Source organism: Balaenoptera physalus (assembly GCF_965194825.1).
Source record: "Balaenoptera physalus genome assembly, chromosome: 9".
Classification (NCBI taxonomy): Eukaryota; Metazoa; Chordata; class Mammalia; order Artiodactyla; family Balaenopteridae; genus Balaenoptera; species Balaenoptera physalus.
This window is the reverse complement of record NC_138888.1, coordinates 48678611-48684867: the sequence shown is the minus strand read 5'-3', so window position 1 is coordinate 48684867 and position 6257 is coordinate 48678611. Positions and strand designations below refer to the sequence as shown.

Sequence of the window (6257 nt, the reverse complement as noted above, 5' to 3'; positions counted from 1 at the left end):
AGCCTGGTTTTGCAGATAAGACCTTATCCAGACATCGGCAGTTTTGACATCCCCTGTGACAATGCTCCCTGGTGTCCCATTCACAGAATTTCTCATTCATTCTCTCTTTCTCTCTCTTTTGCTGCCTCCAAGTCTTTGCTCATGTCTGTTCCCAGCAACCTTTCTCTCCTCCAACACATTCTGCCTTCAATTATTAGTTTCTCGAAACAGAGCCTATCAGTCTTCGCAGCACTACCTTTCTTATCTCATGGTTCATCCAAAAGCTTCTTTTCCTCCCATCATGCCCGCCTCGCTTTCTGCAGGTCTCTTAGACCCCAGCCTGGTGTGCATAGGACACAAGTCTCTCTTAGGGCACATATTCACAGATATGATGTCCACGTTCACAGTTAACTGTGGCTTCTGCCATCCAGACGGGCTTACCCTGAATCAATACATATTTCTAGGATGTGGAAAATATGCAGGACTTAAATGCACAGGCTCTAGATTCAAGCTCCCCATGATTAAATTCTTTCTCTGCTAGCTGCACGATTAGATGTGTGACCTTGAGAAAATTACTTAACTTCTCTGGGCCTCATTTTTCTCATCTGTAAAGTGGGGAAAATAACAGCATTTGCCCCATAGGAGGGTATTGTGAGAGTAAAAGAAGAAGGTGTAAATAAAGTGCTGGCTGTAGGGCCTGGCCCATATTAAGCTCTCCAAAAACAATGGCTATTTTGTTATTTTTACAACAACAAGTGATTTGGCTTTAGAACTGTTTTCTAGACAATGTTCACTTGTTTTATACCTGGACGCTAAACCTATTATATGAACCTAATGTATGGAGACCATATCTTTTTAACCAACATGTGTATTTCTGGCAGATTTGATATACATCATCTCATCTGGTCCTTAAAACAGCTGGGTCACAGGCGGGGTATGTGGTTTCACTTCACCATTCCTATTGCAAAGAGCCTTGGGCACATTAAGTAGCTTTTCCAAAGTCACCGCCAATTCTAGCCTATAGATCTCCTACCTCTTTCCATTAAACCACATAGATCAGGCACTGGCAAACCTTTTCTGTAAAGAACCAGATAGTAGTAAATAGTTCACATTTGTGGACCACATACCGTCTCTGTCTCATACTCTGCTTTTCAGTTAGTTTGTTTGTTCTTAAACAACCCTTTAAAAATATAAATTCTTAGCAATAGGCAGGTTAAGAAACAGACCATGGGCCACCTTTGGCTCGAGTTGTAGTTTATCAAGCTCTGATATAGATTATGCTGATAAGTCAATATAAACCTAATGAAATGGATATACTTAAGAAACCTTACCCTTTGTTAACAATAATTGTTAATATTTGTTAAATGTTTACTATGTGTCAAATACTGTTCCAAGTGTTTTGCATGTATTAACTTATTCTCTCAGCCACCCGATTTGTAGGTACTGTTGTCAGCCCCATTTTAGGAATGGGGAAACTGAACACAGTGAGGGTAAGTAACTTTCGCAACATCACAGGGCTAGTAAGTAGCCGAGCTAGGGTTCAAATCCAAGCAGTTCAGCACCAGAGCCTGGGCACTGAACCCACTTGCTTCTCGGCTGGGAGCACTGACTTGTACAGCAATGTGGGGCGAGGGGAGAAAGGGAGTGGCAGGAGCTGAGTAAACCCTAGACGCTTCTGGAATAGATAGGTTTCAGAACCATTCACCCTGAAGCTAAGGAGGCGTGGATACATGCCACCTGTGTTTTATGAAGAATGGCCAGGCTGGAAACCTGTGATGGCTCTCCTTCATGCCACTACAATAGAGGATATGGATGAGACTGCAGAGGCATCTTGATTTGAGAAAAGCACTTGATTGGATCTCATTAAATTTTAATCATAAACTGAATTCAAAGTAAATTGAAAACTTGTTGACAGAGCACAAACAAAGGGTGACGATAAATGGCGATGCATCTAGAGAGGGGATATCTTCCAGGGGACACCTCGGAGGCAAGGATGGATGGGATTTAATGAAGGTGTTATGTCCCTGGAAGAAGACAAATAGCAGAGCAAGAAACAGAGGAAGGGCAGGAGTGAGCAGCCTGAGTAATTAATAAACCACATTACCAGCTCCTAAATGATCAAAGCTTGCTGTTACCAACTGCTTGGATTTTTTTAAAAAAGCATTCTTTGGGTCAACAATAGGGTTGAAGGGTCCTAGAGACACACAGCATGAATATTTCAGGTGGACATATTAATAAATATATAAATTTACAGCTAGGAAGATCCTCAGATGCAATTTGGACCAGATCCTTGCAGCCACAGATTCTCAAGGTCTCACTTCATTCTCCAGAGAGTAATTTTTTTTCAGAACTGTCCAAAAATTTTAGATTTTAAAAAGATCTTTAAACTCATTAATGTTCTTTGTTTACTGCCCCAACGCATGCAAACTCTCCCAATATCGGTTTGCTTAGTGCAAGTTGGTTTTGAGTGAACCGTGTGGCTCAGGTTCAAATTCCAGTGAAGAAATATTTCCAAGTTTACTTGCAGAATTTCCCAGACAGAGAAGTTCTTCCATTTGGTTTGCCAGAGGATTGGAAGCAGTGGTGAGCCCTGGAGACAAGGGAACATTTACTGGCCCTTGTTCATACCCTGCACAGTACAGCTCACAGCAGGCTGAAGGCGGTGCAGCGTGACCCGACCTGATGTGCAGAAGTTCGCTCTGCAACTCCTCTGAGCTGCTGAACTCAATGCCGGGGCTAATGGGAAAGGACTGACTCCACCACGCTGGAAGCTGGTAAAAACCGTTTAGAGAACAACCTCAAACCAGCCCATGGGTTCTCTTGTTTGTTTGTTTTGTTTCAGATAAGGTTTCTCTAAACACACGTTCGTGATTCTTAATTCAGTCCAGACCTCAGAGTGAGGAAAAGAAGGGGCAGAAAGGAAAAAATCGGCAGAGGGAGGAGAAGGAATAGGAAGAAAGGAAAATGGAAGAGAAGCAAGGAGTGTGGGAAACCTTGAAGGAAAAGTTTAAAAAACTTGTCCTTTATTGGTGGAGGAGAGAGGCTTGCTTAAACTGTGATTTTTACATATTGCTTAAACTGTGATTTTTACGTATTACAGTTGGAAGGGAAGGGAAAGAATGAATGCAGGCAAAAGGCAAGAGTGTTAGAGGTAAGCTGCTGAGCTGGGAGGAGTCTGGGCAGACAGCACAGAGGAGGAGGAAGGGAAATCGGAGGTGGGAGGGAGACCTGGGGACCCCGCCTGGGAGAGGAAGAAGGAAAAACACTGGAACCATGAGTGCAGGAAAACAGTGAGGTGGGGAAGAGCCAAGTTTCCATCATCGCTCAGGGAGCTGCCCAGACCCCAGCCAGCCTGCGTCTTCAGGATGAAGGAAGGGGGTCAAGCAGGCTGGGGGCTCCAGTCAGTCCTGAATAGCTTGATCTCAGCTGCTTTATCAGGGAACCATGCCAAACTGGCTCAGCTCTGCGAATCACGAGGGGATGAAAGCCCACCTCCCTCCCTCGGCCAATTTACAACTTCTGGTCCCCAGGAAGGTCTGTGTACACATCTATACACATGCACACACACACACACACACACACACACCCACAGAGGCACGGAGTGAGCTTAACACTCAGGCATCGAAGCACATGTGGGCGAGTAGGAGGCCTGCTGGGCAAGAGACGCAAAGAATGGCAAAGAATGTCAAATGTCGGAGGGAGAAGGACAGCCCGGGCTTCAGGAACTAAAAATATCTCGGTGACAATGCACTAGGAAGAAACAGGAGAGGCCCAGGGGGAGAGCTTCTTGATTCTAATCCTCAGGTGCTTTCTCACGGAAGGCCTGCAGGGTTGTTTTGATAAGGAACTGTGATCAAACATTAGGGGTCATTTCGTTGGATCTGAAAGGAATTTAAAGTTTAATACAGCTCATCTGTGTGCTCTTTTTTGTTTTCCCTGCAGCAGTTGCCTGCTATTCATGTGTTTTGAAAGGCTAATCTAAATTTTCCTGTAGCAGAAAAATGATTAGAATTCAGGATATTTCCGAGATTTCGATTCTTCGAAACATAGATTTAATTTAGACAAACTACCCGCATAATCGATCTTTCTGAGTGCCTGCAACTATGATTCTGAATTCGTGCAACTATGACTGCCTTCTTCTCTTCTTATTCTCAGAGCATTTGAAAATCACTAACACCTTAATCTTGAGAGAAGCAGGCTTAAATATTTTCCATCTTTGCACCCTCCCAAAGTGAGTACCCCCAAGTTAAAAAGTCTTCTCCCCAACACGCTTTCACTCCTAGTCAGCCCACCCCAGGCACGGAGCAGAGCAGGGGGCTTCTGTCTAGTGTCACCCCATCACAAATGACACCAGATGAAGAATGACTGTGGGTGGCCTTTCTGGATCAAAGCTAGGCTGGCAGCAAATAACAGCCTGATTTCAGATAGTGGTGCATGTTATTTGAAAAAAAAAAAAAAAAAAAAAAAAAATCAGTAACTCATCACAGGTGAAACATCTTGAAACTCCTGTCCTCCCATCCCAGGGTGATAGAGAGAGCCATCTAAAAACATGACAAGGACCATACCAGGGCCTTGATATTCCACAGAAACAGCTGAGCAATACCAAAAGCTGTGAGTCAGTCCATCCCACACAGTCAGGGCCTGTTTGAACTGTATGGAGGGAGAGTAACAGCTCAAAAGAAACAATCAGGATCTTTTAAAAAGTAGTGGTTTGGAAAAGGTTAAGGATTCTGTGTGTCGGTCATCTAATAATGCGTCTGATCCTAGTCATCACCCTTACATGGTATCAGGATGTGCTTCACAGCTTCCCCTCACCCCCCATTAAAGGCCCCCCACACAGTGACTGGTCTAGCCAAGGAGTGGTTTCCAGCTCCTGCTAAGTCAGTAACGTAGCCTTCTGGAGCCAGGCTCGTCTGCCAGCTCTCGGGCCTGCCTTGACTTTGTGGGCAAGTGCACGGACTGGTTTTTCCTGGGTAATCCAAATGGGACATAAACTAATTCAAGAAACCCCCTGCTTTCTCCTATTTAACTAGAGCCAATAATACCACCTAAATTCCAGGCAGTCTCCTGCAGAGCCACGAGGCACGCCGCCACTCTCAGCCTTTTACCCAGACTACGGCTTCACCTTTTGCCTCCAGAGCAGATGAGTGAAACAAATCAGAGCAGCTTATATGGAAGAAACCTGAGTGCCTACAAGGTGTTTGATAGTATACTGAGTGCTCGAGGGTAGAGAAGGATTAAGAAAGGAGTCCTTTTCCTCCAGGGACTAACTATCTCTTAGTAGCGAGAGGTAAGATGAATGTATTTGAGTAATCAGTAAACAAAATGCACTCTTCTAAGACCACCCATTATGGCTACCCCTCTGGGATTCCCATCACCCCAGCCTTATTTCGTTAGAAGGGAATTTCGACATAATCTTGTTAGTTCACCACCCCACACATATTTTATTGATGAAGAAATCCAGGCCTAGGGAAACCAAAGTAATATTGCATAAGTCACAGGGCCAGCAAGGAGTGGAGTGAGAACTTGAAACCAAGTTTCTTGTCCTCTGCTTTTATTATTTATTTGGTCTCTTTTTTTCCCCGTTCATTGAAAAATATCCCCCTATGCTAAGAAATCATCTTGAACTTGAAAGTCACAGGAAGCTCGATTAGCTTCTAAGATCAAATAATAGCACTTCTCCCCAGGTTTTCCCTAAAGGCTCAGGCCTACTGTCCGTGCCAGCAAATGTCTGGGTCATTTGGGAGGGTGGAGGGCTGTGGGAGAGGAGCTGAGAAGGCACCACAGCCAGCACAGAGCGGAGATGAACTTACTGGCCCAAGAACGTGGTGTTGATTTTTTTTCCCCCCGAGTGTAACAGGGATCAAGAAAACTTGGGAGTTCTCCTTCCATCTCTGCCACTGATGTGTCTGAGGCTGGAAGCCAATTCCTTAATCTGTGCCATCCCCGGCTCCCTCCCCGGAGAATGGCGCTTGTCTTCTTAATCGAAACTTGTGGGGACACTAAGTACTCAAACACAGGCGTGTGTGTGTCTCCACTCCTCAAAGAGTTAATCTTCGCTCGCCCGTCTGAAATACTAAACCACCAGCATTTTCTCACAGCAGAAATGTAGCTGTCATTTTCTCAGCCCAAGCTGGCCCCTCTGTACACAAACAAACGAAAGGTGGGGAGAGGCGGGTGGAGGAAAGTAAGGCAGCACATTTCAGTAAAGGAGAAAACTATCTTGGGAAACGGGTCAAAAGTTAAGAAGTAAGGCGAGGCAGGTGACAACTCTGAAC

General features: G+C 44.8%; 1 protein-coding gene and 1 long non-coding RNA gene across 6 annotated transcripts in view; both read right to left on the bottom strand.

The window, feature by feature from the left end:
• The window catches only part of LOC309667183, a 238789-nt gene that overhangs the window by 93706 nt on the left and 138826 nt on the right, over positions 1-6257 (bottom strand). The gene's annotated exons all lie outside the window — the stretch shown is intronic.
• TRAF3IP2 (TRAF3 interacting protein 2) overlaps positions 1-6257 on the bottom strand; it is a 43176-nt gene that overhangs the window by 36392 nt on the left and 527 nt on the right. The window lies entirely within an intron of this gene.